General features: G+C 36.3%; 1 long non-coding RNA gene across 1 annotated transcript in view; it reads right to left on the bottom strand.

The window, feature by feature from the left end:
* Positions 1 to 453: 453 nt before the first annotated feature.
* Positions 454 to 25,096, bottom strand: part of LOC105859038 (uncharacterized) — a 219,957-nt gene continuing 195,314 nt past the window's right edge. The window contains exon 8 of the long non-coding RNA XR_012913694.1: positions 454 to 884. This is a non-coding gene — a long non-coding RNA (uncharacterized LOC105859038). The remainder of the gene's footprint in view (positions 885 to 25,096) is intronic.

Genomic DNA, 25,096 nt, shown 5'->3' with positions numbered 1-25,096 from the left:
AAAAAAGTGAGTCGTTGCAACAGAGACTATATGGTCCCCAAAACTGAAAATATTGACTATCCCTTTACAGAAAAGGTTTGCTGATCCCTGACACAGAATAACTGAGCAAAATCAATTCTTTTGGTTGGAAATAACATATGTGTAGATGAAAACCAAACAGGCCTAAAAACTGATCAACACTAAGGTCCTCACATGGTAGTAATATTCACTGGGTGCCGGTCAGGTGAGGGGTGCAGTGGGGAAACTCACAACCAGTGGAGATGGAGTGCACTGTATGGGGGAAGGGCATGCTGCTAGCCCTGACTTGGGTGAGGCAAAGGCATTACATGTAACCAAAATGTTTGTACACCCATAATATTCTGAAATTTAAAAAAACAGTCCAAAAAAAAAAAAAAAGAAAAAGAAAAGTCCTATAGCAACAGTATTTCTCAGGAAGGCACTTATTAAGATATTTGTTATTAGAAGCAATACATGTGGTAGAAAGAATACCAACTTTTAATCTGGATTTGACCCATATTTTTGCTATTTATTGGGCCTAATGAACCTTGGCTCTCAGAGTTATTATCAAGATGAAACGTTACGACCTACATGGCAGCACTTAGTACTTACTAAACTGTTGTGTTCTTCCTTCCAGTCTCTCTGTTTTCATGGTTGCTGGCTCAGATGTGAACACATCATAGGCACATGACCTTGACACATTCTGAGTAAGAAGTGGCCCCTGTCTGGAATTGTATCCTGACTCTCACTAGTGCTTTTCCTTTGGTTGATGGCAGAGCCTTCAAATCCTTTAGGGAGATGACATTGTGAATGTCTGTGATCATCTCTTAAAAGGCTTCAAAATCTTTGCCTTCTCCATAGAACCTTGAAAGCACAGAGAAGAGAACCTGTACACAAAAGGGAAGCAAAAATTATTTGTCTGTAATTAAGTATGGGTTAAAATATCCATTAGGTATTCATAATGATACCTCATGGATACCTAATGATACATAATGATACCTAATAATACTGATATTATCAGTGTTAGTTACATGATTAGATTAATACTTAATATAAAAAATGCATGGAATTACTACTTTGGTGTCAACATCATCCATAATGATTGCATTCTACTAGTCAATATTAATCACTGCAAAGGAACTCAAGTAACAATTACAGACATTGTCTATAGCAACTGGACATAAATTTAAAAACTCATTTTTGTTTCTTGAAAATATAAAAATATATTTTATTTTGAAAACAGTCTAATATTGATGTTATATTATTATTAAATAACAAGAATAGCTAATATTCATCAATCCCTTCCTGAGTGACAGGCAGTGTAATAGATTGCACACACATGTATCATCTTATTTAATCCTCACCACAACCTATGAGAAAGGTAAAATCATTATTCTCATTTTATAATAAACCATGACTTAGAGAAATGACAACCCAAGCATATTAATACAATTTCACCAATCCAGACCATAGCATTGTCCATCAAGAACTAATGTGAAATAAGAGAGTAGGACTTTTGGAGAGAGGAGAAGATGGATATGGTAAGGAGGCAGTGAATACTAAAAAGGAAGGGAGAAAGAGAGGCCATCCCAAAGATCCCTAAATGCAGAGTGGTTTAGGTGAGCCACTGCCCAGCAGCTGCCAGGGAAAGGCCAAAGAAGGCATAGTATTATACAAATACCCAGAATTCCCCTAAAGCTGAATCTAGTATTTAAATTATCCAGTTTTCAGTTTGAACTTGCCAACTGGCCACCTAGCCACCTTGGGAGTGGGCTAGTGTTCCACTTGTGCCCCACATTTGCTCGGCCACCATCTGCCTACTCCAGGTGGACATCTCCCCACAGTAGCTTCCAGGACACTTAAGATACCAAGGAGGGCAGTGGAGGAAAATCTTTCAGCTTTGATATTAGAAATGGAAACTCTCATTGAACTAGTTTCCTTTTTATTAAATATAACCAATCATTTAAGGAATCAAAAAACAAAATGAAAAGCCAGCTGGATCAACAGGTCAGTATAAAGTGCCCAGAGACAGACCCAAACGTGTATGGGAACTTGGTATTTGAAGGAATTTACTTCACAAATCCTTGAGTGAAAGAATAAATTATTCACTAAATGGTTTCAGACAATTGCCTATATGGAAAAGAATAAAAAGACATTATTTACCTAAACACACAAAATATTTTTAAGATTTTTAAGATGGACTAAAGACCTAAAGGGAAAAACAAACTCAAACTATTAGAGTTGTTTCAAGTTAAGGAAATCTGGATATTAAAACTTCTAGACAACAACATAATGTTGGTAAAGGGAATGGAGCAGCAGCTCACAGAGAAGTCAATCTGCTTGGCCAATAAGCACACTCCAAAAAATGTTTTCACTAGTTGAAGTTTAAATGTCAGACAATATCAAATGTTGGTAAGAATGTGGGAACTTCAAGCACCTCTGGTGGGAGTGTAAATTGGTACAAACTCTTTGGAATGCCTATGGCAACACAACCCTATAATGGGCCATTCCATTTCAGGCCATAGGTCCTAGAAAAACTTTCACACATGTGCAGAAGGAGATGTGAACATAAGTGTGTGTACATGTATGTTCATTGTAGCATTGGTTGTAATATTAGACATTTGAAAATAAGTCAAAAATCTATAAAAAAGGGAAAATTATATAATGGAATTTATAAAGCAATGAAAAAGAACAAGCTATCAGATGGGTCCAAAAAATGATAATGAGTAGTAAAAGCAAGAAGTAAAATAATAGAGGATATTATATATGTAACATTTTAAAATATACCAAATAATCTATGTATTGTTTATGGATATGTACATTGTATAAATGTATATTAAGATACAAGAATGAATTTGAAGCATATATGTAAAACAAATTCTAATAGTTACCTCTGGAGAGTGAAAGGAAGAGAATTGGACAGAAGGATGGTGATTCTGGGGGCTTTAGCTTTATGTGTAATGTTTTACTTTTGTAACATAGAATATAAGTGATTGTTATATTATTCTTTGTAGTTTTCTATATTTTGACATTTGTTCCACTAAAGTCTAATATGCTACATTGAGAGATGCTCCCTTTTGACTTCCCCTGTGTTGATGTACACTTGTACAGGAAGAAGAAACATGCAGTACAAAGTAAATATAAGCTGCTCTGCTACCAAAACTATTTTGTGGCAAAATTTTAAAATTTTGTTTATGACAACAATTTTACTCTTGCTGTTTCGCTATGTGAATAGGATAATAAAATTAGACTTTGTTCTGAAGAAGCACCTCAGAGATCATTATAGAGTAACCCCTTCATTTTACAGATGAGAAAACGAAAGCCTAGAGACCTGCTGAAGGTCACGTAGCTCATTAGTAATCCAGTCAGGATGGGAACTCCTAGACCACACTAGAATGTTATATAACTACCTTTTCCCAACTGTCATCTTTATTCATCCTTCCTCCCCCTCCTCCCCCCCCCACATTCTGGTAGAATTCTACTCCTCTGTTATTATTCTTGTTACAGTTGGCTTAGTGTTATTTATGTATGTCTATTACCCTCACAGAACATGAACTTTTACTCCTGCAAGTCCAAGACCATGTCTGATTTATTTTTGTAGTTTTGCACATAGTAGGTGATCAATAAATATTTGTTAAATATTCTACCTCAGTTATTATCTTTATGATATTGCCTGGTTGGTATGAAGGACAATATATTCAAAGGAACTTAGCACTTAGATTTGCTATAACTCTAATAATAGAGCAGTAAAACTATTTAATATCTAATCTTCATTTTAGAGATTACTCAATTCAGGGAGCTGAGCCATAATGTCTCTGCTATGTTTTTTGACATATACATTACAGGGAAGACGTGTCTTTAGCAGCTGAGCTTGCTTTATCACTTTAATGGTATACAGCCCAGCAGTGCATAAGCAGGCTTTTCTTAGAGGGGTGTGCATGAATGTCCCCCAGTTCTCCCCAGCATCATCTTAATCTTTTATTTCTCAACATTCAGCCCCTGCAGCTGATGCATGTTTAAAAGATTTTCACTCACGCTGCTTTGCCAACATGATAGATTTTATTCACCAGCTGGGATTTTCATGTGTTCTGTAACTTCCTATGGCTTTTCATTGGGTTTGGGTCTCTCTCTGCTTCTCTCATATTAATAATGATTCTAGAATAATGGAAAAGAGCTCAATTCAAGCTTCATAGCAATTTAAATATCACTTTTTATAGTTTTCTCCCTCACGTTTCTACAGCATCCTGTCTACTAATATTAACACCACAGCTTGAGGCAGGCGCAGACCAATTTGCTTTTATGGATTCTGTGACCCCTAAAAGTCCTTGCTCTGTTTCTGAGCCCTTCCAACATGAGCCTGGTGTTAGCCCCAAAAGCCTGTATCTATTTGTCCCCTGCAAAGGCAAGTAAGAAGTAAGGCAATCTTTTTCTTTCCCCTCATAGCAAATAAACTGTACAAATTTGAAATGTATACAGATCCCTGCTCACTTTTACTAATTCAAGTAGCAAAACTGCACATTTAGAGGATATATGAAATAGCAGATTTGATTGTTTTTTTATTGAATGACAACATTGGGCCCATGGAATAACTTAATATGAACTTACTGAAATCACTGTGGATGACATATTTAAAAGCCTTGGATTCCGAGTGAGGTGTTTATGGAGTCAAAGTTATGTTTTTAACATGTGTAAATATTAATTTTAATAGTGCTTATTTCCTACTAAATTCAGAAAAAGTATTTAGAAGAGCATTTTATATAGAATACCTTCTTCTATTTTCTCAGCACCAAATGAATGACTAATTAAATCTGTTATATGAAAACATCATAGCAGATGGTCCTTCCCATTAATGAGTATGTAATGAAATAATAAACATGCTGAAGAGGAAGACATGAGAAATTGCAGATCAGTTGTGCGGTGAGTAATTTATCTTAGGACCCAGAGGTCAACCAATGTGGAAGCTGTTGTGAGAGTAAATGCTCCCCTCTTCTTTCCCTATCCTGCTGGCCACCTATTAATGCCTCAAATGATCTATTGAAATTATTGAGTCGTCAGTGTGAAGTGTCCCAGAAAAATACTCTATAATTCACGCAAATGAAGCTAAAAAACACAACCTCATTTATGAATATACAAACAAAAGTTATAATGTAATGACAAATGGAATCCAGTAATGTATCACAATAATAATGCAGTATGACTAAGAAGGGATTGTTCCAGGAATAAAAGAATATTTCAATATTAGGAAACTTATCAACATAATTCATTACTTTACCAAATCCAAAAGGAAAAACAAAATTATTATATTAGTAATAATTATTATATCAGTTGAAAGGCATTTAATACAATTCAAAAGTCATTCCTGGCTGGGTACGGTGGCTCATGCCTACACATCTAGCACTTTGGGAGGCCAAGGTGGAGGATTACTTGAGGCCAAGACCAACCCAAGCAACATAGTGAGACCCTACCTCTACAAAAAGTAGAAAAAATCAGCCAGGCGTGGCGGCGCAAACCTGTAGTCCCAACTACTTGGAAGGCTGAGGTGGGAAGATCGCTTGAGCCCAGGAGTTCAAGGTTGCAGTGAGCTCTTATTGTACCACTGTACTCCAGCCTGGGTGACAGAGCTGGACCCTGTCTCAATAAACAAACAAACAAACACTAACCCAAAAACCTCTAAAATCATTTCAATTAAAATCTGTAACTATAATATTTAGAAAGGATCATTAATAGTAATTATTACTTTAACATTTTCTTAGAGAGTCTAGTGACTGCATGGAGGCAAGAAAATTAAATAGTATACGTAGGCATTGGAAAAGAAACCACTAAGACTGGTGTGCTTGATCTAATGTTAACGAGTTAGAATGGAAACTATGTTTTTCAAAGGTCCTTCCTTTTGTGGTTTTGTATAAGAGTTGGCCAAAATCCAAAGTCACATGAAACTTGGTAAACAAAAGCAGCCATTGTCTCTGAAGATCTTCTGGGTCAGAGATGATGAAGGACAGATGCAGAGGTGCCCAGTGAATTTGTCATCATTATCCCCTGCTCTAACTCTATTTTCTGACTGCTAGATCTGTTGAACAAAAGTAGTCCCAGACCCTTCACCAGACACTTGACTGATAACTCCATGAGAGAAGCTGTGCAAAGGTGCCAGCTTTCCAGAAACTTTTTGTCAATTCCTCTTCCTGTTCTCTCTCTGCCTCCTGGATGCATCTAGCTTTGCAGATTTCCATGCCCATACGTTTAAGAGGGATTTTTAGCCCGGGTGCGGTGGTTCACGCCTGTAATCCTAGCACTCTGGGAGGCTGAGGCGGGTGGATCACTCGAGGTCAGGAGTTTGAAACTGGCCTGAGCAAGAGTCAGATGCAGTCTCTACTAAAAACAGAAAGAAATTAATTGGCCAACAAAACATATATAGAAAAAAATTAGCTGGGCATGGTGGCGCATGCCTGTAGTCCCAGCTAATTGGGAGGCTGAGGCTGAAGGATTGCTTGAGCCTAGGACTTTGAGGTTGCTGTGAGCTAGGCTTACTCCAAGGCACTCTAGCATAGGCAACAGAGTGAGACTCTGTCTCAAAAAAAAGAGGGATTTTTAGTGACTTTTCTCTAATCCCCTACTCCCCTTTTTGGATCCTTACTTCTAAACATTTCCCATAATTATGTAACATCCTTTATTCTATAATTAAAGCCCATTCCATGATACTCATTATTTTCCTTCTCTGACTAAACCCTGATAGAATTACTAAAAATAATCCATTAAGGGGGTTGGATATAAGACAATTGTTAAAAATAAATGTTTTCTATATTTTAGTAATAGGGACCTAGAAATAAAAATTAGTAGTATTTTATTCACTATAACATAAAATAATTAGGAATAAAATTACAAAGAAAGGCATAGGATTATATGAATAAAACTACTGTTAAATTAAGTTTAGCCTAAAGCTGCCTCCTTACATTTAAAAAAAATTTTTTTGAGACAGTTTCACTGTCACCCTGGCTAGAGTGGTGGTATCATCACAGCTCACAGCAACCTCAAATACTTGGGCTCAAGCAATCCTCTTGCCTCAGCCCCCTCCCGAGTAGCTGGGACTGTAGACATGCACCACCATGCCCAGCTAATTTTTTAATTTTCTTTGTAGAGACAGGGGTCTTGCTCTTGCTCAGGCTGGTCTCAAACTTCTGATTTCAAGCAATCCTCCCACCTTGGCCTCCCAGAGGACTAGGATTATAGGAGTGAACCACCGTGCCTGGCCTGCCTCCTTACATATTTTAAGTTTGGCCTAAAGGTTTCTCTTAATACTGTGAATTGTAACCTAACTGGATGTGTAAACAGACTATAACCTACTCTCAGACCAATCATCGAGTTGCAGCCAATCAAAGGCAGCTGGCCAACTGTTCAAACTGTGTTTAAATAAGTCAAATGCCAAGCTGTAACCAATACAGCTGTTTCTATACCTCACTTCCATTTTCTGTCCTTCACTTTCCTTTTTCTGTCCATAAATCCTCTTTGACCACATAGTGGCACCGAAGTCTCTGAACCTGTTTCCATTCACGGGGCCACCCAATTTGTGAATCACTGTTCAATTAAACTGTTAAAATTAATTTATCTTAAGTTTTTCTTTTAACATTATAAAATCTTACTTAAGGACATAAAATAAGATCTAAGCAATTAGAAAAGCATTTCATGTTCTTGGACAGGAAGACCAAAGATGATAAAATGGTAATTCTCCCAAATTACTATAAAAGAAAACAATTAGGATCCTACCAGAATTTTTTAAAAAATAGGTTCTTATTATTATTTTAAAATTTATATATAAGAATAAAAATCCTAGAATAATCTAGAAACATATGAAAAAGAACAGTGTAGGTGTGTGTGGGTTCTTACTTCACTGTATGTAAGAACATATTTTATAGATTTCATACACAAACAAATATGGTATCAGCATGAGAGAACAGATAGATCAACTGACAGGATAGAAAATCCAGAAATAGATCATAATAAATATGAGAATTTAACATGTGAAAAAATTGGTAGCTCAACTTGGCAGGGGAAAGTATAGTTTACTTAAGCAATACAGCTTGTTCCAGTAATTATTAGTTCATATATGAATATGAGAATGAAGAAAATTCAAAAGTATGCATAAGTTTGTTAATGCAAGTTGTCTGGAGGGTGGGTATGAAATATAAGACAGGAGTTGGAAGAAAAGGACAAAAATAAAACTAATAAATCATTAAGCAAACTTAGAAATATGATGTATACCATAAAAGAAAATAAAAATCTCAGGACTGTCCCCACCCCACTCAATTCCTTATGCAAATGAAAAGTTCAAGCCTGGAGGCTGAGTTATGTAATACACCCTTCCAAATGAATAGGTGTTAAGAACATTATACATAAATTGGATCCCCACAGAAATGTAAAAGGCCTCAGGCATCTGTAAGGACTGCCTCTGCAGATCATTCATAAAGAAATTCTTTGCTGGCCTCCCATAAACAAGGACATGCAAATTGTAACTTTAGGCTGCAGGCTAAGCCTGGCTCCTAAAACTAAAGTCTGATTCCACACTAATAATGTTGTTTACAAGTTTATCTTCCCAGGTGCAGAACAGAGACAAGATCAATCATTCTTCCACCTACCCAGGGAGATCTACATAATTGATTCTTTCTTTACTACATAATTGACTCTTCCTTTACTCCCTTTTCTTCTTTAAACATTCACCTTATCTTTTAAAAAATGTAGATTTCCTAGGCACTAAGTAAAGGCTCACAAGAATGTAACTATTTGTCTTACTGTCCACCCTCCTCTTCCTTTTCCTTTCTGTATGCCCCTTAAATACTGAGTTCCCAAATCCCTCTTCAGAGAGCACAGGTCACAGATGCTTCTGCAGTTTGTGCTTTTCTGAGGCACACCCTCAAACTTTGGCTTAGTAAACATCCACTGATTGAGATCTTTGCCTCAGTCATGTATTTTGGGTTGTCAATACCATATACATAAATTTATATTTTAGTGTTATTATATATAAGCATATAGGGAGAAATGGATGGAGGCAGGAGGAGAAATCTATTGACTTATAAGAATCTCCATGATCTATCAGTGAAAAAAGGAAGTTGAAGAGTAACATGTACAATTTGATTCTGTTTAGATAAAAATAAACCAACTCCACACTGCATCGGGCACAGTTTGATCAGAGAAGTAGGATTTCCAGGAGTCATATAGAATTAGGAATAAATCTCAGGCAAATTTATCTTATGGCCAATTCTAGACTAGGGAAGGGAATTCTGGAGGAGGGAATTCTGAGAAACATAAGACACCAGATACACACGCACACAAACAAATGAGACCTCTATGTAAGTGTATGTATACCTTTATGTTAGTATGAATAAAGAGAAAGGCATTGAAGGATATACCCCAGCTGTCAAGCCTGGCTTCATTAGGAGATGGCAGTGGAGGGGTGTAATCAGGGTATGAATGGGAGGATGGATGATCAGTCTTATCGGCATAGGGCTTTTTGTTTTATTGTTTTCACTTGTTACAAGCAGGTATTATTTTAGTAACTTAAAAATATCAAATGAATTAAAATATCAAAAACCAAAATGAATTCACAAAGACCTTCAATTCTTTCAGATTTTTGATCATTATTACATTTGTTCCTGTGTTCAAAGCTCAACTTTGCCATTTACTAGCTGTATGACTTTTGAGCAAGTTATTTAATTTCTCTATACCTTATTTTCCTAATTTGTAAAACGGACATAGTAATAATGATAGTACCTGGCTTGTAGAGTTGTTGGGAAAATTAAATAAGACCCATAAAATGCCTAGAATAGTGCTTGGCAAATAGTAAGTGCTCAATAACATTAGTCATCATTATCATTATTTTGGTTATTTCTATCATTATTAATATATATGAATAGAAATCACTCTCCTCCTACTTAGACCCTATCAACTCAATTCTATCCTGTCAAATCACGAAGAAAAGGAGGAAAAGACGGGGATCTGATTTAAACAGAGCTGCTCCAGAAGGTTGTCACTGGTCCATGGGTCAGTGAGTTGTAACCCTGGGTAGTCATTAAAAGGATGTCGATGACAAATAGATGCAAGGTCAAGCAATGCTTATCCAGAAAAAGCCTGAAATTGAGATAGTCAGTTCTGGCTGTGTGCATGTATGTGTGTGAATGTGTTTGTGTGTATGTGTTTCCATATGTTAGCACAAACATGCTTGTGTATAAATTGGAAAGAAACAACAACTGAGAATAAATGAACATAAGGAAAGGCTTACAAATGCCTGCAAAGGTGAGGTCAGCATAAAATATATTTTCTTATATTTTCTGATTCACATGTAAGAGTTAAAAGAAGGGACTGCCAGCATACTCATTACACACCCTGAGTCTTGCAATTTATTTCACTGTATTTGATGTTAGCAGGGAAGCATTTATTTATTTAAAAGTACTAAGAATACAGCACATAGAGCTATTCTGTAGGTATGAAATGTGTCTAAACTGCAAAACAAAAATAACAACAAAAATAAAACAAAACCCTCCTGCACTTTTGACATACTGTGACCACAGTAAAGGCAACATGAGGCTTCTTTTGTTTCTAGGTGCTGTGGGAGGAGATGAAACAATGGGGCATGAACATAGTTCTCAACCTTTTTTTCTATGGGGCACACATGGCTGACTAATGTTCCCTAGCACAATGCTCTTCTAAACGCAATTCCCAGCACACTGGCCATTACTTCATCTCATTCACCGCCACCCAAGAGAGCATTTCAGGATACAAATGAGTGAGACTGACATTGGAAAAGGATAACCTTGGAGACATTCTAATTTTTAATTAAAACTGTAGTACATGAGTATGTTCTCATTGCAAAAGACTAAAACAATAGGGAATTAAGTAGAATATACTCCTATACCAGCTCTTCCACACCCAAACTCCTATTCTCCATATAGGTTAATAAATTATTAACAATTTGGTGTATATATTTTATATCTTAAATTTGTACCTATATATATTTCTATGTATGCATATATTTATATATAAGTAAATGTGTGTATAAATATGTATATATACTCATATACTTTTTTCCATAAATAAGATTATATTTTAGATAATTTCCAGTGACTTGCTTTTTTCCACTTAACATGACATCAGGATATCTTGCCATGTGAGTACATACAGCTCATTTTATTCTTCATGACATTTGCATAATATTGTGCTCTATAAACATACCATATTTTATTTTTCTCAGTTGGTAGATATTTATGTTGTTTCTCTTTTTATTATCAAAAACAATGCTGCACAGAACTTACTTGCTCATCCTTGTACATGTCTCTTTGTGTACAAATGTATTTTATTAAGAACAGATACCTAGAAGTGGAATTGCTAGGTCAGAGAGTACATTTTATTTATTTTAGTATTTAAGTAAACGCAAAATGTCCTGGAAATTTGCACCAATTTACTCTCTTACCAGTAGCATTTTTTATTCTTTCAAAAAATGTTTATACAGTGGCTATTTATCTATCTACCTACCTACTACCTATCTAACATCATGGAGGAAAATAAAGCACGTTAAAAGGATTCAGGAGTGATGGGGTGGGTTGCATATTTGAATTAGATGGTACAACTATCTTGGCAAAAAGGTAATCTCTGAGAAGAGCTTGAAGGAAGTATTGGAGCAAGTTACCCAGCTATCTGAGGGAAGAGGATTTAAAAAGAAGGAACAGCAAGTCAAAGTATCTGAGGTGTACAGAGAGCTGGTGTGTCAGGAAAAGCAAGGTGGCTGGTGTGGTAGGATGAGTGAACAAGGGGGAAAGTAGAAGAGACAGGTAATGGCTCTTTGAGAGAATATTTGTTTCCTCAGGGTCTTGCTAATAACAAGAATTATTAATCTTTAAAGTACTGGCCAATCTACTGGCCAATCTCACTCACTTTTTTCAATTTGCATTCTATTTGATTGCTAATGAGATGAAGAATCTTTTTACATGTGTATCGGCTATTTTAGTTCTTATTTCATATCATTCTACATTTGTCTCTTTATGTCATTTTCTCATTTTTAAATGAATTTTTCCTCATTGATATTTAGGATCTCTTTACATATTCTGATTTTTAATCTTTTTGAATTTTACGTGTTGCAAATATTTTCTTCCAGTTTGTCTCAATATTTATGAAATCCAACCTGTACATTTCTTCATTTACAACTTCTAGGTATTGTTTTTAGCTTAAGGAGGCCCTCCTCACCATAAAATAGAGAAATACTTTTCTACATTCTCTTTTGATAGTTTTATAAATTTTTGGTCATGTCTAGCTCTTGAATCCATTTGGGATTTATATTTGTGGACATTTACAGTTAGGGTATAACCATATATAATATTTACATATATGTTATTTTTTACTCATTTTACTGATTTGAATACAACCCTTATTATATTAAGATTTCATATATGTTAATCTGTTTCTGGATCCTCAATTATTAAAACTTTATATTGTATTTAGATAACTGATACAGATCACTTTCCCTTATTGCCTTTTTAAAAATATTCCTGGAGATCTTATTTCAGATGAATCTGGAATTAGCTTATCAGGTTCTATTTTTAGTGGTATTTAATTTAAATGCATAGATTAAGTTGGGGAGAATTAATATCTATATAATATTGAGCATTTCCATCTAGGGAATAGATAGAATATCTTTGCATTTATCTAGGTTTCCTTTTATAATTTTCAGTAAATTTTACAGTTTTGTTTCATGTAGGACTTGCATATTTCTTATTAGATTTATTCTTAGGCATTTTATGTTTTTTGTTGCTGTTTATGAATGGGATGCATTGCATTTTATTTTCTACTATCTTGGCCTACCTTTATTAGGCAAATTCAGCAAAAAAAAATACCTACAGTAAATAAAGGTATAAGGGTAGTTTTACTCGAATTGCATTTAATAATCTATTGCTAGTAATACAGCATCTGAATTGATTCCTTCATCAGAACAATCTCTGGGATATGACAAATCAAAGTGACTATCTTTAGCTTTTGCTTTGGGACATTTATTTACTCGAGGAGGAGGCAATTAGGCCAAGCCCTGAGGCTCACACACGTTCAATCATCCTGGAATCTGAGAAGAACAAAGGGTAACCTCTGATGTTTATTTTGACTTCCTTTTGTTTCAAGGCTTTATTTTTACACAACTTAAAATTTTTAAGTTATGCAATATTTTATACACATAGAAAAGCACATAAAATAATTTGATCTAATAGCTGGGTCATTTGATACAACCCAGGTTTAATAGCTATTAACTGTTTGCCATGTTTGATTCAGAACACTTTTACTATTTTGTTTTAAGAAAATAAAATATTACAAATACAGCTGAAGAACCACCCCCCTCCCTTCCCATTCTCTCTGATATGGGTATGTTTCATTTTTATGCATATTTTCCATTTTTTATGATTTTTATTTGTACTTTTAAGTCATAATTATTAACTTGTATGTTTTTAATATTTACATAGTTGGTATTACAATGCTTGCAGCCTTTTGTAAGTTGATATTGTAGACTTTTGAAATTCACCCTTATTGACAAGGACAGTTCCTTGAAGTTGCTTGTACTACCTTTGTTTATATCCCATTGGTCAAATTTAGCCAACTTAGTCACATGGCTATATCTAGTGGACAGGGAAACTGAGAAAAGCAGTTTTTATTCCAGGTAGCCATGAGCTTGACTTAAAAAATAGGGTTCATATTATTAAGGTAGAAAAGGGGAATAGAAAGTGAGGTACAGCTAGCCATCTCTGCCAAATACCTTTGATTATAATGTTTATTGTAGATTTTTGGTACATACCTTTATTGGATTAAGGTCTTTGTTTTTTCTTTTTCTCAGTTTACTAAAGAATTTTTAAAATTGCATTTAATTAGAAATAAGTGTTGTCATACAGTTCTTTAACATTTTTTAAGATGACTATATAGGTTTCTACTTCATTCTGATAATGTAATGTATTAAATTAATAGATTTTCTAATGTTAAACTATCCTTGCATTCCAGAAATAAATTTTAATCAATCAATAGCTTAAATCTTGTATCAGTTAGAAATACATTCTTTTCTTTTAAAACAGTACAGAATTTGATTTGCTAATATTTTATTTAGAATTTAAACATATATTCATAACTTAAATTGGCTTATTCTGTTATTATTTATATGGATTTATAAGCAAGATTATACTAGCCATATATAGTTGATGGGGAAGCTTTCCATCTTTTTTATATTCTGGAAAATTTATATAACCTAGGAGTAATCTCATTAAGTTTTAATATAATTTACCCATAATATCACCTAGTCTGGGGTCGTCTTCAGGGATAAATCTTTGGCTATTCTTTTAATTTCTCCTATGACACTGTTCTGCTTCTTCTTAATTTTTATAATTTATATTTTTTAAGAAAAATCAGCCAAAAAAAATAATTAGCAATCAGTCTGTACCAACCATATTCATTAGCACTAGCACAGAGTTAATGATAAGTATATACACAAGTAGCAACATTCTGCTATGTATTCAGGAATATTAATAGAATAGAGGAATACTACCTTTTAATTCAAGATGTCAATATCATTATCTTCATAAAATATTTTCCAAATCTACCAGGTGCTTTAAAATATATTATAAAATTGGCTGGATATAGTGACTCATGAATGTAATCCCAGCACTTTGGGAGGCCAAGGTAGGAGGATTGCTTGAGGCCAGGAGTTCAACCAGCCTGGGCAACATAGTGAGATCATATCTCTACAAAAACATGGAAAAATTAGCTAGGCATGGTATTTCTAATTACTTGTGAGGCTGAGGCTGGAGGATTACTTGAGCTGAGGAATTCAAGGTTACAGTGAACTATGACTGGGCCCGAGCAAGACCCCGTCCCTAAAAACAAAACAAACAAAACTCTCTCTCTCTCTCTCTCTCTATATATATATATAATGAAAATAGAAATAGAAATAAACAAGAGAAGGCCCAGTTTTTGTTTTCAAGGGACTTTTCAGGTTAAGACAGAGACAGGGACATATTTATAGTAAATAAAATATGGACTATGATGACCAGTAGTAGGTACTTGAGTATTTTCCCACTTTTTGTTTTATTACTGTATTACTTACTTGCCTGTGAGTGGGCTGAGTGGAAGGAATGGCTGGATTCAGCAGAATGAAATAAACAGAAGAAGATACAGAGGCAGCATGAAGAGGAGGACAGAACAGAGACTAGGGTAGAGATGGCATAATAAGAAAGATGATTGTCACAGATGTATGTCACAGTATGTTTTAGCTGAAAGGAGCCTTGTATAGTGAAATTCTTCATTTTATAGACAAGGAGAAAGACCCAGAGAGGTGCAGTGGCATGCTCAAGGCCAACCAGAGAGTTTATAGCCAAGTCAGGACTAGAACTAGCTCTCCCAATTCTGTTCTGATGTTTTTACTGTCTTACATGGTTTATCTTAGCTGCTTCCAGGAAGCAACTGTTAATTCCCCATTTATTCATACTTGCTTTATAACACCGCACCCTAGTTTTATAAAAGAAATACATTACCCATCATCTGAAACAATATCCAATACTTTGGGGGTTTTGCCCTCAGTTTTCTCAAGAGATCCATCTCTACCTTTCTTTCTTAAAAGCCCCTTGGCAGAGTCTAGACCCCTTTATTTGCTGGAGGCTTTGATAATAACTCATGGTAGGGCTGGCTTAAAACCTGTGTCTCTTGATATCATATCTATGGAGGAAAAAACCCAAGTTTCAAACAGTTAAACTAACCTTTTATCAAAAAGCCAAACACAGGGGAACTTCTTGTAAATTTATCTCATTATGTATTTTCTTTCTGTTCTGAAGAAAAATTATATATGCTGCTCAAATCTGAAAATATGATCTAATATATACTGAATCAACTATAATATCTACAACTCTCCACAGGTCTTAGTGAAAACTCAACTCTGCCAACACTATAGCAATTCTCACTTGCAATTCTACTCCGAATTAAAAAGAATGGAGGAAAGTTTCTCACCATCTGGAAAAAATGCAAAGTACAAAAGTGCAGAAGAGGCACTGGTGATAGTGTGCTGGTCCTACAGCTCTTTGATAAAATGTAATTTTTTCAGGTGGCTCCTTTAAAACACAGTGGGATTCTTGAATACCAAACTCAAGCCCACAAAGGAAATTCAAATTAGCACTATACCAAATGTAGCACTTTCAAACACCATCACTGGGGCATTTTCACCAGAATATTCCATGCTCAAAAATATTTTCGAAATGTCCACATGTGCACTACATTGTGACGTGGGGAATGTTAAAAAGTAGACTAACAATAGCATATGATATAGGGACAATGGGGAGGCATAGGCTGTAAGTACTACAGGGATTCGGAATCAAGAAATAGACTGTATAGAACAAGAAAGGATTCATGATGAGAAGTGCAACTTAAGCCAACCCTTGAAGGAGAGTTAAGATTTGCACTATATAGAGAGAGGAATAAAGAACAGGGCTGATGTTCAGCTGGATGTTCTGGTACAGTGACACTGGCTGCCATGGCCAGCATCTGTTCTGTGAGACTGGTGCATCCATTCTGAATGGTTGCTATACCTGTCAAATGGGTTGTTAGATATTCTGAAAATCACCTCAGGGGGCATTCCTGGACACAGATGTAAAAGTGGCTCTTGGGAGGTCAGGGAGCAGCTCAAATTGCTCAAGCCATAAAAAGATGGCAATTAAATTGATCAGAAAGAGAGATTTATTTTTAATTGTTGTAGTGTCTTAGATAAGTCTTATATATCCTATGCACACACTTCTTCTACGATTATACAACTACTGCTTCAGTCATATTGACATCAGTCTTAAACTTCATTATCATATAGCTAGACATATCAGACTGCCAAAACCCACTCAATAGCTACAGATGATTGTTATTATTTACCAGAATGAGAACTGTACTGTCACAACACTTGGATCCAATTTCAATCCCTTCTCAACGGAAACTTTAAAGCAATCTCATCAAGAAATAGCAGAGCTGGTCAGTCTTCTCTAGCAGGTACTTTTTGCCTTTTGAGGTAAGTAGCCTCAGGGACATGGAACCAATTTTCAGCAGTGATTTGCTACAATACTGAATACATATCTCAATACCCTCATAGATAGAAAAGGAGGGTCTGATTCATCAACACTTTCCTTTAGGTCAGCAAACAGTCAGGGAACAATTAAACTGTTTATAAAGCCTTGGTACCTGGAATAGTGCAAAGTCAATTTAAAAAAATATAGTGAATATGTGAGCTTTTCCAAATTGTCATCAACTGTTATGACAAGCTATTAAAGAAGCTTTTGTAGAGGACTGAAGGAGCAGCTGATTTCAAAACAGTAAATCAAGCCTTGGTCAAGAGCACTGATGAAAAGAGAACAGGATTCTTGCTGTGTTTATGAGTGGCTCAAGACAGCTTTAATACACATCAATCACAGGTAGGCAGCATGCTCTGGTCTGTGCCCCCGACTCTCAGCGTGACCTTTTGTGAGTCACCAGACGGCTTTCAGGCTCTGTTACTCAGCCGAAAACAAAGCTAAGGAGCAGAAACCTCAATGAAAAACAGGCACTGCATCGCTAATGAGATTTCCTAAGGAAATAAATTCTTCACCTCTACAACGCCCTCTCCCTGACAGCCCCTACTCCAGACTGCCACGTCCCACACATTCAAGAGAAGGTGAACAAAGTGAAGAGTTTGAGGCACGTGGCTATGCTACCCTCCCAGCTTCAAAAGCATTTATTGGGAAGAATTCATTGTCTTACTTAAAATAGGAAAGCTGTGGAGAAAGACATGGTTACACTATCTTGCTTTAAAAATTAGAAAACTAGCTTTGGGTTCAAAACGTCTCAAGCTGCTATCATTTGCTTAGAAACCTGGGAGAGCTGGCCAAGGAATCTCTCCCTCTTTCAAATGGTTCTAAACAGTTTACAGCTGTATAACCAGTACTTTGAAATATTTCCACCCCCTCTAGGCAAAAAGCATTCATTATTGTGAAACTTTATGCAAAAACCATAACATCACAGTTGCACAAAAGCGTAACAATGGGACGGCAGCTTCTTAGGTTAGTAAAACAGGCCGAGGGGGGGCCTGGACTTGGGAAATGCCACCAGATCTGTCAACTTCTACAGTTTGTTGGTGCACCAGGCCACCTGCAGAAGAAGGAAGCTCAGAAGGAGGATGTGGCCGAAAGAACCTACGGCCCTGGAGAATGAAGCTGCACTTTTGCTTTTAAGTTTGTCAGTCCCTTGGGGGTTGCAGTAACCTCCTAGGCCTCTGTCTGGCACAGAAGGGTCTCCTTCTGAGGCTAGGCCCCTTGGAAAGGTTCCACATGACTGAACTCCACTGAATCAGTCAGTCAATTTAGTGGCTCCTAAGAAAAGCTGACGATATCACAGCTCCAAGGCAGGCTGCCACCCTAGAGCCTCAATCGTAACTAATGGGGGTTTAAAAGGGAGATCAGAAAATATCATGCAGATAAAATACAGAGATAGGAGGAAAGACCATAACCTCAATCTGCAAAACGTAATAGCTTTGTCAAAATAAAAGCCAAAGCTAAACTCTCCTGCTGCTGCACACCTCCCAGCTCGAGGGAACTGTTCAAGCAGAGAGGCATTTTCTATTAGCGCTAACTCCAAATGCAGCAGGGAGAAACTCAGCCATAATATCTGCACAACGGCCCCTCCATGCAAACACCATTCCAGTAATGGGAAATTTTAATGATGTAAAGCAGCAAGGTCACACGATATGTCCAGGCAGCCCTTGGAAAGGCACTGCCTCGGCAGATATTACAGAGGAGAGCTCAGAATTGCTCTTGGTTCATTAGGCTTTGCCTGAGGGTTTTTTTTCTTCCACTATTAACTACAAACAAGGTTGAGGTTCTTGTTACTCAGTTCCTTGTATGCAATGGGAAGAGGTGAAGGGCAAGGTTTGTAAATATGGAAAGGCAGATGGCTAAGACATGTTTTATAATACTTGAAATATTCTCTCTGACTCACCTTAAATACGAAAATTGCAAAAGTCTTATCAATGTTACAGTATTTTTTTCTAGTGGAACTTTTTATCTACTCGTGTATAGATAAAGGTACTATATGCACATATATATACATACATGGGGTGGATTGATCCCCTCCCCTCCATACAGCACCATCACATCTTCTTACAGTTTGTCTCCTTCTCCCAGCTTTATGACCCCATTGAGATCACTCTTACTGTTTTCTTCCTCGTTACATTTTGATATTTCAAAGCATGGCCTGGATCTCACTCCCATCTCCCCACTCCACATTATTAATGAATTGGAAAGCAGACATCATTAGTTTTCGGAGACCATTTCTTTTAAAATTTACAGACCCCTTCATCTGAATCCCCAGAGACAGTCTGCTGTTCTCATCTTAGAATCTTATTAGCATCATATCTTCTGTATCCTGCCATGCAAACTGCATGGCTATGCACTTTCTAGCACTTGACCCTTTTGCGGACAGAATTAATTTACTCTTTGAAGATGCAGCAGCATGCTGTTGTGCTTGTTAAAGAAAGAAAAGCCAAGCAAGGAGATGGCAAAGCAAGCAAAGAAATTCGTGGTTTAAAAGCAAGCTCTTATATGGTAAGTTAGGCGAAGATGAGGCAGCAGAAACTAATAGCTAGTAACTATTGACAGAAACAGGCAAATTAGTGGATTAGTAGGAAATCATCGAGCATTTCTGCATCCAGCTACTAATAAGCATTGGAACACATTACCTGGTCTGGACTAGATTGCAGTCTCTTACTTTGTCCTAGAGACTTTCATTCTTGGAAGACTTAGAAGATAAGCCAAACAACTAATTCTGATTTGGACAGCTACCTGACCTATCTCCTGAAATCTTTCAGATTCATTTACTCACTACTCACTGTGTGCCAGGTACTGTTCAAGATGAAGAAGACACAGCAGTGAGTAGGACAATGTTCCTTCATTAGCAAAACTTACTATCTAGTGGAGGAGTAAAAAAATAAGTAAAACAGATAATTACAAATATAACTTCAGGTAGCTGTTAAGTGCTATCAAGCAAAATTAACCCACGTAAAAGAAAAGAGATTGGTAAAGAGAATTATTTGAACCAGGGTGATCTATTGCTTAGGAGCTGACATTCAAGCTGGGACATTAATGATGTAAAAGAGAAAGCCCTGTGAAGATTTTGGGGATGAGTGTCCCAGCACTTTGAAATCAAACAAGCCCGACATATTTAAAAAATTTAAATACAGCCAGTGTGGGTGGAATAGAGTAATACAAGAGAGAGTAGTGGGAGAAATAGGCAGTATGCCAGAGAAGACAATTTAAAAGGACAAGATAAGGAGTTGAATTTTATCTTAGCCATGATAAAGGCGATCAAAGGGTAATTTATGAACACTCCTGGTGTTGTGTGAAGAACAGGTTCAAGGGTGGGGATGGTGGAGCAGAATGAAAGCAAGAAAATTAGATAGGAGGTTATCACAGAAGTCTAAGCAAGAGATTATGATGTTTTAGACTAAGGTGGTAGCAGTGGAGGGATTCAGGATATATTTTAAAGTCAGGGCTAGGGAACTTGTTGAGGAATTGGATGAAGTAGTGAATGGTGATGCCTTTAACTGAGTAGAAGTCTGAAGGGGGAGCAGATAGAGGATGAAATAAAAATCTTCAGTTTGGCCAGATTAAATTTGAGATGGCCACTAAACACCCAAGTGTAGATAAAGTGGGCTCACAGGAAGTCTGAAGTGAAGATAAATGTACATTTTGTAATCATAAGCTTACAGATACCATTTCAAGCCATGTAATTGGATGAGATCACTGTACGAGTGAGTTTAGAGAAAAGGCCCAAGGAAAAGGGAAAAAAAAGGGAAAAGGTGATGCTTTAAAAAAAAGGAAAAAGGTGATGCTTAAGATAGAGTGTTTAACTATAGGGACCAAAGCTTTAAGTCAAGAAGGGATGCGATCCAATTCCCAAGTCAAGGCCCTAGCCTTATACAGGAGCAGAGATAATGCCCTTCATTGTAACAGGAAGGTAGAAGTTATAGGTCGTAGATTTGGTTGTGGGAGGAACTATTTCTCCTCTGGTAGTTTCTAATTCCTCAATGAAATAAGACATGAAGTGATCAACTAGGAGTAATACTGAGGATGATTTAAGATTTGTAGTAAAATATTTTAAATGAGACCAGTCAGCATAATTGCTTTTTTAAATTTCAGCATTTTACGGGCATACAAATGTTCAGGTTACATATATTGCCTTTGCCTCACCCGAGTCAGAGCTTCAAGCGTGTCCATCCCCTAGATGGTGCACACCACACTCATTAGGTGTGAATATACCCATCCCCTCCACCGCTCCCCACCTGCTAAACACCCAGTGAATGTTAATACTATATGTGCACTTAAGTGTTGGTCAGTTAATACCAATTTGATGGTGAGTGTATGTGGTGCTTGTTTTTCCATTCTTGGGATACTTCACTTAGTAGAATGGGGTCCAGCTCTATCCAGGATAATACAAGAGGTGCTACATCACAATTGTTTTTTGTGGCTGAGTAGAACTCCATGGTACATATATACCACATTTTATTAATCCATTCATGTATCGATGGGCACTTGGGTTGTTTCCATATCTTTTCAATTGTGAATTGTGCTGCTACAAACAGTCTAGTGCAGATGTCTTGTTTATAGAATGTTTTGTTTTCCTTTGGGTAGGTGCCCAGTAATGGGATTGCTGGATCAAACGGTAGTTCTACTTGTATCTCTTTAAGGTATTTCCATATTACGTTCCGCAGAGGTTGTACTAGTTTGCAGTTTTACCAGCAGTGTATCAGTATTCCTGTCTCTCTGCATCCACGCCAACATTTATTATTTTGGGACTTTTTGATAAAGGCCATTCTCACTAGAGTTAAGTGATATCTCATTGTAGTTTTGATTTGCTTTTCCCTGATGATTAGAGATGTTGTATTAATTGTTTAAATCATATTTTTGGTATTTGTGGTTAAAGAAAATGTTATTAAAATTGATTTCACTTTTTGAAAACTATTTTAAATTTGGCTGGTAGAAAATTTAAAATTACATATATAGCTTGCATTATATTCCTACTGGACAATGCTACCTTAGAAGCTTTCATTTTTGGTGGTGACTCAAATAGGGATGTTTGGCATGCTGGAATTAGACCTGGCTGATTTTTAGGGGGAGGGTAGCCCATCAATTCTGGTTGTGACCATCTTCTTTGGAGTGATCTTTTCAACCCTTGCTTCTTAAGCGTATGGTCCTTAGACCAGTAGCATTGGCACCACCTGGGAGTTTGTTAAATATACAATATCTCAGATTCTGTCCCTTAACTATTGAATCAGAATCTTCATTTTAATAATATCCCCCACCCCAGTGAGATTATGTACATAAAGTTTGAGAAGCACTGCTTTGGGTAGTTTCTAGTGGTGAGGCTGAAAACTGAAGGCCAGGGAAGAGAAAGGGTACCAGGAACACCTTACTGGTTGAGTAGTGGCCTTACCAGAGGGTAATTTCTACTCTGGAGAAGCATTTACATCTTGGATAACTATGAGTGCTTACACCTGCACTGGCTAATATGGTAGCCATTGGACACCACTTGAAATGTGGTTGGTCTGAATCAAGATATGCTGCAAGCCTAAGATACACACCAGATTTTGAAGACTTAGTGTGTGGAAAAAAAAAAAAACAGAATGGAAAATATCTCATTAATAAATTTCTAATGCTGACAACATGAGGCTTACATTGCATTTCTATTAGAGAACACTTCTCTAGACCATACTGGAAGAGTAAAGCCTCCAGAACTCTTTCATACAGATAGACTGTAGAGCAGGAGTTGGCCAACTATGGCTACCACCTGTTTTTCTAAATAAAATTTTACTGGAACACACCCATGTTCATTCTTTTCATTGTCTATGGCTATTTTAATGCTATAATGACAGAGTTGAGTGGGTGTGACAGAGACTGTATGGCCCACAAAACCTGACATTTTTATCATCTGGCTTTTTACAGAAAAAGGCTGCTGAACTCTATTATAGAGGGAAGATACAGAGACCTTACTGTTTTCTGATTCAGGAAGGTGCAGAATTCTTATTCAAACAGGATAAAGTCTTGGTTTAAAGAAAAATTTGACTATATTTAGAAAAATATTCTCATGATAGTAGTTCAAAATCAAGATTAAAATCCTTTAGGCCAGGCGCGGTGGCTCAGGCCTGTAATCCTAGCTCTCTGGGAGGCCGAGGCGGGTGGATTGCTCAAGGTCAGGTGTTCGAAACCAGCCTGAGCAAGAGCGAGACCCTGTCTCTACTATAAATAGAAAGAAATTAATTGGCCAACTAATATATATAGAAAAAATTAGGCGGGCATGGTGGCGCATGCCCAGCTACTCGGGAGGCTGAGGCAGGAGGATCGCTTGAGCCCAGGAGTTTGAGGTTGCTGTGAGCTAGGCTGACGCCATGGCACTCACTCCAGCCTGGGCAACAAAGTCTCAAAAAAAAAAAAAAAATCCTTTACCTTTTATAATTGTATATTTAATTGGACTATTCCTTTACATTATTGAAACCATAATTCTGTTCCTACTTAAAGTATTTTTAATAGAGAATATACTTCAGAATTTATGAGGCTTCATTTATTAGTTTGTATTCTAATTGCAGCCAGATGTTATCAAGCTTTCAATCATTTAAATTGGTTTATTTTCTTTTATTCTCCTATTGCAGATTGAGTAATCACTTAGTAATATGGTACCAAATGCTAAAATGCACAGCAACTTTGAATATGATGAAAATTGACACAGATTCAAATTAATCCTTTGACTAGTAATGATGTGCTCCTTTATAATATGGAAAGGAATAAACTTATTAAGATTATTATTGCTTATCATTATTCTTCCATGTCCATTTCTGCTATATCACTCTAGTTTAGGGCTTTACTAAGTCCTGTGTATTATGCCAACATCCTTCCCAATTGGCTTCTTCTTTCTTATATTTATTTTCCTCTATAATCCATTCTCCTTGCCATTTTTAGACTAATATATTTTTAAACACTATATTAATCTTCAAATTTCTCTGCTCAAAAATCCTGAAGACGTGTTGAATTTTAAAAATCCTCTGTCAGATGCATAGCATGCAAATATTTTCTCCCATTCTGTACATCTGATAATGGGCTGATAACTAGAATCTATATAAAACACAGGAAAATCAGCAAGAAAAAATAAAACAACCCCTTTAAAAAGTGGGCAAAGAACATCAACAGAAACTTTTCAAAGGAAGATAGAGTAATGGGCAAGAAACATATGAAAAAGTGTTCAACATCTCTAATCATCAGGGAAATCAAAACCATGATGAGGTATCACTTAACTGTAGTGAAAAAGCTTTTATCAAAAAGTCCCCAAACAACAAATGTTGGTGTGGATGCAGAGAGATAGGTACACTCATATACTGCTGGTGGGACTGCAAACAAGTATAACCTCTATGGAAAGTAATATGGAGATATTTCAAAGAACTAAAAGTAGACTTACCATGTGACTCAGCAATCCCACTACTGGGCATCTACCCAAAACAGAAAAAGACATTCTATAATAAAGATGTGCTGTTTGATTCAGTTTGCAGTATTTTGTTGGAGACTAAAAAGGAATGAGCAGTGTTATAGAAGAATAACCACCAACCACCACCATCAACAACAACAACAAAAAAAAGAGATTTGAAAAAGGAGGGAGTAATCAACTGTATAAAATGACACCAAAAGTTTGAGTAAAATGAGAACTGAGAATTGGTTATTTGATTCAGCAAGATTGAAGTCATTGGTCATCTTGATGATAGTGTTTCAGTGGAGTGATAAGGACAAAAACTTGATTGGTATGAGTTACAGACAAAATACGGGATGGTGAAAAAATGGAGTCAGCATGTATAGACAACTCTATTGTTTAGTATGGAGATGCAGAAGAATGGAGATTATTAATGGGAAATAAGATTACAAGATTGTTTAAGTAAGTTTATGAACCTGACAGAGGATTTTTCTTGAGAAAGAACAAAGCTGGAGGCATCACTCTTCTTGAGTTCAAATTATATTACAAAGTTATAGTAATCAAAACATGAAAACAGATACATAGA

The sequence above is a fragment of the Microcebus murinus genome, chromosome 20, assembly GCF_040939455.1.
Source record: "Microcebus murinus isolate Inina chromosome 20, M.murinus_Inina_mat1.0, whole genome shotgun sequence".
Taxonomy (NCBI): Eukaryota; Metazoa; Chordata; class Mammalia; order Primates; family Cheirogaleidae; genus Microcebus; species Microcebus murinus.
The sequence above is the reverse complement of the archived record's forward strand: the minus strand, read 5'-3'. Positions and strand labels throughout refer to the sequence as shown.